The sequence below is a fragment of the Lygodium microphyllum genome, chromosome 16 (genome assembly GCF_053477565.2).
Source record: "Lygodium microphyllum isolate KBCC chromosome 16, Lygodium_microphyllum_v1.1.10, whole genome shotgun sequence".
Classification (NCBI taxonomy): Eukaryota; Viridiplantae; Streptophyta; class Polypodiopsida; order Schizaeales; family Lygodiaceae; genus Lygodium; species Lygodium microphyllum.
In genome coordinates, this window is record NC_141150.1 from 141,945,249 (window position 1) to 141,957,959 (window position 12,711).

Sequence of the window (12,711 nt, forward strand, 5' to 3'; positions counted from 1 at the left end):
TGTTAATTCATTCCATTTTACATGCTATTTGCAAGTCCATAAGATCATTTCCGTACGCTATTATTTCTTTTCGGATAATATCTTATGGTGTTAACCTTGCCTCATGAAATCATTACGAGGAGGATGTTGCCTAACATGCGGCACACGCTTATTCCTACCATGTCTAGGACAAAAGAGAATGCACTTATAAATTCCATTTCTTTGCCCTAAGTTTAGACTCATTACTTTGATAATGTACCAAAGAAGCTACATGCAACTAGTCTTCTAAGGTGGATAACTCGTTCAAATTCATGACATATTTCAATCTTGCCTAGTGTTTCAAGAGGTACTTTACCAAATGTATTTTTTTCCAATTTCCACATGCATTAAAATTAAGCATAAAGATGCAATCTCCCTTATGAACTAAGCGCACCTAATCATTTCTTTATGCGAAAATAACTCGAAAGAACCTGGACTTGAGGGGTCGGGGAGATATCCACTTGTATACTCGGAGATGAACCTCCCGCAGTCGCATCTTGTGTCCTTTTTGGGGCCATCGTAGGTGTAGAGTCGGCTTCTGATTTGCCTTTGTGGTCTACGGATTTACTTGCCTCAGAATGCAACCTCCCGACCTTTGGCCTTTTCCTCGTATGCAGAAGATTCCTTTGCGGAATGGCGCTTGCCGAAAAGGGCTTTAGGAGATCTTTAGGGAAAACCCCGTGTTGGCACGGAGTTGATTCTTGGATGGCTTGCGGCTTTAAAGTCCTTTTTGCGAAAACCTTTTTCGAAGGGTCTTGTGGGAGTCTTTACGGCCTTCACCCTCTCCTCTTCAATTTCCGGGAAGGGGTATGAATGGGTCTTTTGGGGAATGTGGTGGGAAGGGCCTTAAGGAAGCCCCCTCCTTAGAAGCTTCTAAGAAGCTTCTAAGAAGCTTCCAGCTTCTACAGGCCACGTGGGGGGGGGGGGGGGGGTCGTGATCTAGCGTGGCGGCGGATTGGAGTGGCCTGCGACAGGCGGACGGGGCGGCAACGCGTCTGGCGGACTGGGCGGCAGCGTGACTGGCGGACTGGGCGGCAGCGCGGCGGCTCCTGCACGATGACCTCCTCTCCACGGCGACCTCACCTCCCTCTCCACGGCCCGTCCACCCCTCACCCTCAGCCTTGGGGGGGTTTTTATAGGCATTGGGGGGGGGGTGGGGAAGAGGGCCTCCACACACATGGAGGACTCCCCTGCATGCAGCCGACTTCACTCCTCCTTGGCCATTCCCCCCCCACACTCCCTCTCCTCCAGCCATGCGTCGGCTGGGGGAAGGGATAATAATAAAAAAATTTGCCTTGAATTTATCCAATTGCCCCTTCCCAAGCGGTCGTTTCCTTGCGGTTTTTACGGTCCTCAATCCCTGCCTCTAATTTACAATGTGGCGGCCTCGTGAATGATATGGATTAAGTTACTAATAATTACGAAGTAGGGAATAACCTTGCACAGGGTTTACACGGCGTGCGGGAAGTTAATATTTACGGTACGCGGTAGGCGGAAATATTACATTCTCTCCCCCTTAGAAGAATTGAGATGTCCTCATCTCGAGATAAACTGGGGATATTGAAGATTGAGAGAGCTTTCATCCATCCAGGTAGCATCCTCTTCGGGATAATCTTTCCACTGGACGAGGCATTCTCTCAAGGTTCTAGATCTCAACTGTCTCTCCCTGACATCTAAAATATTTTCCGGTCTTAGTTCAAGGACTCCTTGATTAGGCATTACAATTTTTTGGTCATCAAGTACATGATTTGGGTTGGGTACATATTTTTTTAAGAGACTAACATGGAACACATTGTGAACCTTTAGGTTATCAGGAAGTTGCAATTTATAAGCATTGGGTCCTAGGCATTTGAGGATTTTATATGGTCCACAATACCTTGGACTTAGCTTCTTGCATTTACCTAGAGATAAAGAACTCTTTTTTGGCCGTACACGAATGAAGACCATGTCTCCTTCTCCGAAGACCCTCTCTTGGCGTTTCAAATCCGCATATGCCTTTTGTCTATCTTTGGCTGCTTGTATGTCTTGTCTTATTGACCTTATTTGGTCATCCATGTCCTCCAACATTTGTCTTGAAGCTTCCACCCTTAGGGTAGGATCAGAAAAATTTAGGGGACTTCGACAATCATGACCATACAATGCCTGAAAAGGCGTCATTTGAATGCTCTGCTGGTAAGAAGCATTGTAAGCAAATTCTACTAACGGCAAGTATTGAATCCATCTCTTTGGCTCTCGATAGCAGTAAGCCCTAAGCATATCCTCAATGATTTGATTTACTCGCTCTGTTTGTCCATCTGTTTGGGGATGGTAGGCAGTGCTAAAACAGAGTTGGGTTCCAATAGCTTCAAAGATAGCTCTCCAGAAGTGAGAAGTGAAAAGAGAATCTCGATCGCTAACGATCCTTCTAGGTAGCCCATGTAGCTTGAATATTTCTTTGATAAACACTCTTGCAATATCGGAGGCTTTATAGTTTGTCTTTACTGGAATCAGGTGTGCAACCTTAGTAAGCATGTCAACTACAACCATAATGGAGTTGTATCCTCCTTGGACTTGGGGTAAGCCCACCACAAAATCCATACTGATGAATTCCCATTTCATTTGGGGAATGTCAAGTGGTTGTAATTTTCCTGGCATCATGACATGTTCAGCCTTGATACGTTGGCAAGACAAACATTCAGTGACATATTTGAGGACGTCACCTTTGAGCCTCTCCCAATGATAGCTCTTCCTGACTGTATTGAGAGTTTTTGCATAGCCAGGATGTCCTGCGAAAGGGGAGTCATGAGCTTACCACAATATCTTCTGCTTAAGTGACTGGCTTGCTGGTATACATATGCTGATACTAAACATTGCTTCAATTGGTCGAAGCTATTTTGCTCGGGAGTAGACCATGTAATAGAAGTCTGCTTCTTTAATAAGTCGGTAAGAGGTGCTGCAATCAAAGCATAGTTTTTGATAAAGATCCTATACCATCCTGTCAAGCCAAGAAAACTACGTATCTCTTTGACAGATACTGGTATTGGCCATTCAAGCACATCTCTGACTTTGGCTGGATCTATCGATATTCCTTCTGATGATACTATGAATCCTAGATATTCAATCTGATGCTTGAAGAATGCACACTTCTTCATTTTTGCATACAGCTTATGAGACCTCATTGTCTCCAAAACAATCCGTAGTTGAGGTTCATGATCTTCTTCCTGTTTAGAATAGACTAAAATGTCGTCGAAGAAGACAAGCACGAAGTCATCAAGATATGGTCTAAAAATATCCTGCATTAATCTATTGAAGGTGGCAGGTGCATTTGTAAGGCCGAATGACATAACCAAGAATTCAAAGTGCCCATATCTTGTATTGAAGGCCGTTTTTGGAATGTCCTCATCCTTGATCCTGATTTGATAGTAGCCTGACCTGAGATCAATTTTGGAGAAGATCTTTGCACCTTGAAGGCGATCAAGAAGCTCATCTATTCTAGGAATAGGATACTTGTTCTTGACTGTTGATTGATTCAACCCACGGTAATCAATACATAGTCGAAGTGTCCCATCTTTCTTCTTCTGGAATAGAACTGGAGCTCCCCATGGTGAGTTGCTAGGCCGGATGTAGCCCTGATCTAACAGTTGCTTGAGATGTTCCTTCAACTCAATAGCTTCCGGAATAGACATTCTATAAGGTCTCTTTGCAATTGGCGCAGCTCCAGGTATTAGCCTTATTTCATGATCAACTTCTCTTGGAGGTGGAAGTTCAGTTAATTCCTCAGGGAATACGTCAACATATTCTTTTAGCCAAGAGGGTCCCTCATGAGACTCTTGCTTTTGATCTAACTTGTTGAGTTTGATCAAGTAAACAGGTAATCCTTTCCTAACCCCTTTTATGATCCGCGATACCTTGGCTAGCTGGATTCTCGGCACTCCTGCCTCACCTTGAGTCGTAACAAACTCTCTGTCAGAGTTTCGAAAGGAAACTTGACCCTTTCCACAGTGGATGTGGGCGTCATTGGGCTTAAGCCAATCCATCCCGAGTAGACACTCATGGATGCCTAAGTTCATGACTCTGAATTTGACTGAGGTTTTCTTTCCTCCCAGATAGAATTCCTCCTTAGCAGTTTGCCTAGCACAAGTTACCTCACGACCGTTTGCCAATTCCACAAGTAGGGTAGGTGCTTCTACTGTGGCTATTCCTAATCTCTTAGCACATGCTGGTGAGATAAAGGAATGTGTACTGCCACAATCAATCAAGGTTTTGAAACCTTTACCTTAATAGTCCGACGGTGTTCGAATTATCGAGAACTGGCGATTCGGCCCCTTCTTGTGTAGAGCGGCATGGACCGTCGCTCTTTCGAATTCCGCTTCCATAGTCGGGTCTTCCTCTTCTTCTGCATTACATCTTTGCCTATTGGTAATGCAGGCAGCTCTTCCCCTTCCATGGGCGGCGGCTCCCTGACCGCGGCCAATACCTTGACGGTGTCCCTCGCTGAGCTTGGGGCATTGCTTTTTGAAGTGACCGAGTTCATTGCAGTGGAAACATCGGATGTTTCGGCCATTACCGTGAGTAGGAACAAAGTTGTTGACATTATTTGTCCTTGCTTTCTTTCTTTGTCCCTGATTGTGGCCTTGAACTCTCTTAACCTGGGGTCTGAATGCTCCTCTGCTTGGGTTGCTATAAGACCAATTCTTAATACTCCTTGGTTTAGCTTGTACTTCCTGAATTATAGGGGCCGCTCGAATGAGTGCATCCTGAAGGTCTGATGGTCGCATAGATTCGAGACAGGTATTTACAGGTGGATTTAAGCCTGCGCAAAATTTGGACACCTGCTGTGTCGTGTCCATTTGTGGCGCATACTTTAAGAGTGAGACAAACTTAGAGTAGTATGCGTCAAGAGTGAGCCCTAACTGTTTTAGCTCATAGAACTCATTCATTTTCTGAGTACGATATGCGGGTGGCAAATATCTCCCTTGCACGGCTTGCTTTAACTTCTCCCAGGTAACGGACCCCTCTGAAATCCCTTGATCCCTGCACCATTGTTTCCACCATAGTCTGGCTTCACCGGTGAGTTTTAATTTGGCGAGCATGGCCTGATTGGTTAGTGCAGTGCCAGCGGCTTTCGAAGTAGTCCTCCATAGATTCAATCCAAATCTCAGCGTCCGACTGGACGAATCTGCCTCTCCCGTCAAACTCGGGTGGCTTTATTTGCTTGAGGAGGAACTTCTTCTCCTGGATCACAGTAGTACTTGATGTAGGGGGCGAATTTGGAACCTGTACCTGGGGTTGTGCCTGGCGTAAAAGTTTTCTTAACATTATTATATGATAATTGACATTAGCTTATCTTTAGTTCAGCTAATTCGTAACTCATGAAGCATCTTAACTTTTTGCAACAACCCTGATGCACAATCAGATAGTGGTAAAAGAAATCCTTATTTATATTTATATGGCGTAGCCTCATACAACATCTCGAGTGATGATAATCCAATCATTACATTTAGTTTGGGGAGAACAACATTGTATTGGATTTGTCTACAGGAACTGAGTAGTAGTACGGATTGGGGTCATCGATTTTCAGGAATCGATAGTTCATTGGAAGATTAGGGTATCTTTTCCTTTGATAACCCTTCTTCACATGACGTCCCAAAACCTTGATTCGGTCGGCAGGGATTACACGGGTTACTTCCTCATATACATATGAGTTTAATTCAACTCTACGACCTCGAATATGCAAAGTCGAATTCACGTGAGCTTCCACAAAAATGAACAGCTTCACGACTTTCAAATCTTCCAACCACTTGATCCTCTTCAGGTTGGTCTGTAGATAAGCGAACCGGTGGGCAGCTATGTAATAGATTCCTGAAGACCCAGTCCATCTTCGCTCTATATATAGCGGTGATGGATTATAAATTTGCTCCAAGATGTTCATCATTTCAATTCTCTGCCTATAATGCGGAGAATGCATTGCAGTCATGAACATGATCCAGAATACCAAAAACTTGTTCCACGCCTCGTAATTCTGCAAGACAGTATTGAAGATGAGAAAATGTTTGGACATGAACAATTTCTTTACTTCATCTTTCAATGAAATTTTTATGAAAACAATTCCATTGTAAGTCGGCTCTGATACCAACTGTAACGTGTCCACTAGAATCCTCTAGAACACGTCTTAGTAGCCCATCGGAAAGGTTGTCTAGAAAACTCCACCCGGCACTCCCATGGAATGTTGCGGGTTTTGCAATCTAGGACTTTCCGCGTCTGCCACGTAACGGAAGTGTCCTGGCCGTTCCCACTTAGGATCGACCGGAATTGTTTGGTCATTTACTAACAGCGACTAGCGTCAGGCCTGATCGAACTACTTTACGCAGAAATGCCTGGTCTGAAGCGGATTCATGCTGCACTTGGTTCAAGGAGAATGGGAAACGAGAGGGATGCAAGGCTCGACCTCTCTGCCAAAAGGCATAGTCCCATTTCGTTCCCCTAAAACAGCGTGAATCGGGTAATCGGTAATTCCAAGTCATCGTTCTCATTACTTGTTTCGGTGATGTTGATCATCCTTCTATTCGTCGAAGACTTCGAGAAAAGTTCCCGGCTAACCGGGACCACCCATCCGTAGGACGGACCCATGGTCCATCCTCCGCACTTTCCTCGGTTTGTTTTAGTTATGTAATTACCTACCACATTAATTTGACATATACAAACAGCTTCTTTGAATTAACCCTCTTATGCACTGGTTCCTTCACGTAATCTTATCACAGGACATAAAGAAAACAATGCCAAACAACTTCTTTATTATCATTTTATCCTTTTATCTTTGAAATACAAGGAGTTCCCGCCTGTAGGCGTATTCATAATCCGCCCGAAGGCTATCCAGTAATCCACCAGGCATCACTAATCCAAGTTTCCGCCCGTAGACTAGTATGCGGGCCTCGAGATCCAATCCCGAGTCACGTTAGTCTCTTGTGCAGGGCCCGGAAGGCGAGGGATTTACGGCCAGAGCCCCCTCTGGCACCCAAGCGTCCTCCTGCTCCAAGTAGAACTCAACGAAGAGACCTCTCGCGGCGGGTTCGGTCCACGTTCCCGGCGCGGCTAACAACCCCCTTGGTTAGGGTCAGGCAGGCAGTCGGGGGTAACTGAAGCTGCCTCTCCCTTCAGGCTTCAACCTGAAGTATTTAGATATATTTTCGTCCTTTAGTTCATTGAGCAAACAATGCAAACAGTGCTTTCCAAACTGATACAAGCACAATCAATTTCCAATGGTCGTTTAGCTGGCAAACTGTTAAGGAGTGACTCCTTTTCTCCGAATGCAACCTGCATTTGATCCGGAATCAATTGCAACTTGGCAAGATTCCTATCATTCTTGGGTTAGGGTCATACCCTACCAATACTTTTGTTGTGGTAGGTTCCAGCGACCATGTCGCTTTAGTTTATTGTCTGGTCATTTGCTTCAAGGCAAATACCTAACTTTCCTTTTCCTTGGCAATTATTCCCCAAGAAAAGTGAGTAACAGGATGATTACTCATCCTCTTGTAAGTTAAATTCTTTCAATAACTTGCCAACCCCATTTCGAGAGGTGACAAAACTCTCTTGTGGACAAATCTCAAGTCTATACGGTGTTGCAACCTTTTTGCACATGTGTTGCATCATTCCACGGGACCATTCCATCCATTGAATGGCGTCCTCCGGCCACGGAATTACCTCTAGCCGAGTAGCAGGGTTTAGGGTATCCTCCAATCCATTCCTAATTATGTTGGCCCATGGTCCTAGAAATTTGCAACTCCGTCGGAGTCTCACCATTTGAACGAATGATCCTTAAGATAAAACCTTAGATCATTTTATGCATGAACATCCAATTGATTCGACATTTCGTGAACGTGTGTAAGATCTTTGGGTTTGCGGGTTTAGACTTGGCAACAAGTGTAAAACTAGGTCGAAATCTTATTGCACTTGGCACTTGGGATACCTATCATATCGACTGAGCCATGCCCATATGAATCCCTTGTGTTTTAGGTTACTTAGACAACTCAATATTCTTGTATTGCAACAAGGATGAACCTTCTAAAGGTAATAAACTACATCTAATGGAGAACAATAGTTACAACTACACCAATACGCGTAAACATGCGATTTATTGCTTTTACGCATCACATGGTTTATGATAATTTTATCTTTCCTTGGTGTAGCAAAAATGCATGATAATCTGGATACTAACTTTTCCTAAGACCTATTAATCATGCCTACAACCTTGTAGCCTATACTTTCGAATCTTATGCTTTGACGAACCATGCAACCTTTCCTAAATGCGGCTTCTGATGAATGACGTTTTCGCATGATGACTATGCAATACGCAACATTCTCCTAGCTACAATGTAGTTGACGAAGTTTATACCAATTAAAGCTAGTGTTAATTCATTCCATTTTACATGCTATTTGCAAGTCCATAAGATCATTTCCGTACGCTATTATTTCTTTTCGGATAATATCTTATGGTGTTAACCTTGCCTCATGAAATCAATACGAGGAGGATGTTGCCTAACGTGCGGCACACGCTTATTCCTACCATGTCTAGGACAAAAGAGAATGCACTTATAAATTCCATTTCTTTGCCCTAAGTTTAGACTCATTATTTTGATAATGTACCAAAGAAGCTACATGCAACTAGTCTTCTAAGGTGGATAACTCGTTCAAATTCATGACATATTTCAATCTTGCCTAGTGTTTCAAGAGGTACTTTACCAAATGTATTTTTTTCCAATTTCCACATGCATTAAAATTAAGCGTAAAGATGCAATCTCACTACAACACAATGCCGCCATACACGCGTCCATTACATGCGAAAAGTTACGGGCACGTGTATGGTCATTTATACTTACAGCAATATCGGGCGCGTGTATACATGCATGTAACAGCGCGTGTATAATTGCATGTGTGGGCACGTGTATTTGCGCGTTAAGTCTGTCATAATACACGCTCTTTTACACGCGACACAGAGCCTAACTACAGAAATCCATTTCTTTTCAAAACAGAAAACCATTAAGTTTTAAAAATGTCATTGTGCATTGCAGTGTTTACAAACCATTACAAAATCCCACTACATGCACTTACAACAACGTAATATATTGAAAAATATATCTTCATATGGTTATTGAAAGACAAAGTATACAATAGAAATGTCATGAATTTGGAACAATACAGTGATGGATTGGTTAGGGTTCGATCTCATCTTCAATAAGATCCATCCTTGCCAAACGATCAACATCAATATCCATTTGATCAATTTGTAAGGCTACGATTAAATTTATTCTACTATCGCTATTTTGCCCATTGATAATGGTACCAATGCCTTGATCATTCTCATCATCATCACCATCATCCTCAATGGAAGGGTCATCCTCATGATCATGAGAAATGGCACGCTCATCCTCATTATCATGATCATCTACATTGGAATGTTCGACATCATCTTCTTTGCGGCTTGCCACATCCTCCATATGCTCCATATCAGTGAATGTATTATACATTACTTTGGAACGTGGTGCAATAGGGATGACATACCACCATTTACTGTCATGCACCATTGGCAGATAGATAACCTGCTCAAATACACATAATTCATTAATTAATTAGCATATCAAAAGTCAAGGGGTGCGCGAGCTTAGATATATATGTACATGAAACACATTTGTAAAAAAATGCATACCTGCTCACATTGTTGTGGCAATACGAGCCTATCTTTCTTTGTTTGCCAAAACTTTGTAGAGTCAATAGTTACATAGCCACTTGCATGGAGTTTTATCGTTGCGTTAGGCCCTTTTTCCACCACGTTCATTTGCCATTTGACATCCAAAACATACACAAAGAAGCGGCGAAAGTCAAGTCTGTATATGTCTTGGATTGTGCCACAATAATCATCAATTTTTCCATTGGCTCCCTCAAAGCTACTAATGACACCGCAATCTTGTGTATTCCTCTTTTCATCTATTCTTTGTGTTCGAAAATGCTTGCCTTCACACCATATAGCATTGAACATAGTGCACTGGACCAAAATATAAGCAATATCTATGTAAGCAATTAATGTGAATAAATATGAAAAGCCAATCACTTACAAAGAATGCAAATTTACATTTGTTCTATGTACCTTTAACATGCATCCTCGTGCATACTCCCATTCTTCCGCTGTGATATGCAGCCCCTCATCTCTCTCTGCTCTCTCCATTTCCTCATGCAACTAATCAACATGAATATCATTCGGAAGTGTTGCTAAATGCTTAGGGTACGCCTTACGAGAGCCATGTTGCCTCCGAAAGAGAGCTTTGTCTGCTTGCCTTTTTGTCTTTGCATCCTCGTATCTTGTAACCCATCTGCTCATCACATCACTATTAAGGATGCAAGTGAAATTAAGATCATCAATCAATGTTCTCTCAATTACTTTGCTCTGTCCTTTTCCTTGAGGCACAATAGACGTCATCCTCAAGTCCTCTTCATTGCTCCATAGTCGCGGCAAAGAGCTATCCACCTGATCAAGAAATTCTGATATATATACAAGAGACTCTTGTATCAATCAACCCTCAGCCATGCTTCCTTCGGGCCTTGCACTTTGCCTCACAAAGTCTTTTAAGGTCTTCATGAAGCGCTCTAGGAAGAACATCCAACGGGCATGCACAATGCCACATAAAGCAATTTCATCCACTAAATGCACAATGAGATGTAGTTGACTTGTGAGAATGGTTCGCGGAAAAGTCTCCTCTACCATACAAACCACGTCCACTGCCATAACACGCGCATCATCCAATGTGGCTGGATCAATTGCTTTGGAGCTAACATATCTGAAAAATAAATGCACAGTACGTTATACCTCATGCACATTCATTTTGCAAGGTATAATGAAGGGTGATCTTACATGGGATTTACGTACCTCACAAGCTCGCCCATCTTATAAATACATCTTTTCAAACTCCTGTCTGCACAATGGTCGATGCTAGTAGGTAGTATGAACTACGCACATAAGAGCACATGTATATTTGGGTTAGGGCATTACAAAATTTAATTTCAACCTACAATAATTGGAAAACACTTACTTGGAGCATCTTGTGCCAATCGTGGGACTTCAACCCATGTAGTTGCTCAACCCCTCTTTTCTTAGTGGTTGTAAACGCTCCCTTCAACGATCTCATGCATCCAGTGGGAGTATGCAAAGTGGTGATGGCTTGCTTTACCTGCTTCTCCTCCTTCTTTGATATAATCCAGGGAGCAGGCGGAAGACGAACGTGCCCACCCTCCTCTCGTGGCCAAGCTTGACGCATACGTCCTGCGACCTGCAAGTCCTCCCGTACGCTAACATTGTCTCTTTTACCAATAACATGTTCCCAAATACTAGATCCCACATTCTTGAAGATGTGCATGGGATCAAGAAGATGGTTGATCTTGAGATGGGTCCAATATGGTAGCCGGAAAAAAATGGAGTACCTACACAAGGGATTGCAGACTGTCATCTTTATTCCAACTTTAGAGACTACACAAAACAAGATTGAAAACAATGGAGATGTACCTGTTCATGCCATTTGGAGGAAGAACATTTTAAGACTCCCAAATACGCTTCCAATCTTTTGCACGAAGTGTCTGTGGATGAATGTTCCTCTTACTAGGAGCATATTTAGGGTGATCTGATGGGAGAAATCGATGATGATTATCGAATATGGTCTTACACAAACCATCAGCATACTCATGTACCAATGAAGGGCCACATATAGGACATGCATGTTTACCCGATGTCCTCAAACCTGTTAAAATAAAAAAAAAGTTAGAATAATAAAGTCAATAGTTATAATTGATATAGCTAGTAGTATTAGAGTCGGGAGGTAGTTAGAATTCTTACCAGAACAATCGCTGTATCTTGGAAAGTCATGCATTGTCCACATCAACACTGCTTTTAAGTCGAAGTGTCGAGAGGAGGGAGGCCTACTAATGTCCACTACCGCAACACCTCTCCATAGTTCCTCCAACTCATCAATCAACGGTTCAAGATAAACATCCATATGCTTGACTTTATGTTTCCCTGGAATCAGAAGGGATAACATAAGATGTCCCTTCTTGATCGCCATTGATGGTGGAAGGTTGTAATTCACCAACACAACCGGCCACACGCTGTATGCGGTGCTCTTGAAACCAAACGGATTCACTCCATCCATACCTAGGCCAAGTCTCAAGTTTCTGGGCTCTGTTTTAAAGCTGGGCCACTCATCTTCAATATGCTTCCAAGCAGGAGTGTCTGCAGGAATTCTCCACATGCCATCATCCGATCGATGCGAGGAATGCCATGACATGAGCTCTGCTATGGATTTGCACTTGAACATGTGTTTGATGCGAGGAATTATAGGAAAGTGTCGCAAGACTTTACGAGGTACATCAAAACTCTTCACATCTGTTCTATACCTTGCTTCACCACAAGTGGGACACTGTCGAGCCTCCTTATGCGTCCCACGAAAGAGAATGCAATCATTGACGCATGCATGTATGCGATCATAATCCAATCCTCCAAGAGATGTCACATAGCGCCTCGCTTTGTCTCTTGAGGTGGGTAGTCTATTCCCCTTTGGAAGCATGTTTGATAATAACCTGCATCCAATATCATCAATTAGCCCATAACCCTAAACCCTATACTGTAAACCAAAAACCACTAACTGAAATTTGCAAGTTACAATGCTTACTTCA

The 12,711-nt window shown here is 42.9% G+C and overlaps 1 pseudogene; it reads right to left on the reverse strand.

Annotated features, from left to right (window-relative positions):
* Nucleotides 1-11,466: 11,466 nt before the first annotated feature.
* On the reverse strand, nt 11,467-12,101 carry LOC148023522 (uncharacterized; annotated as a pseudogene).
* Nucleotides 12,102-12,711: the final 610 nt, after the last annotated feature.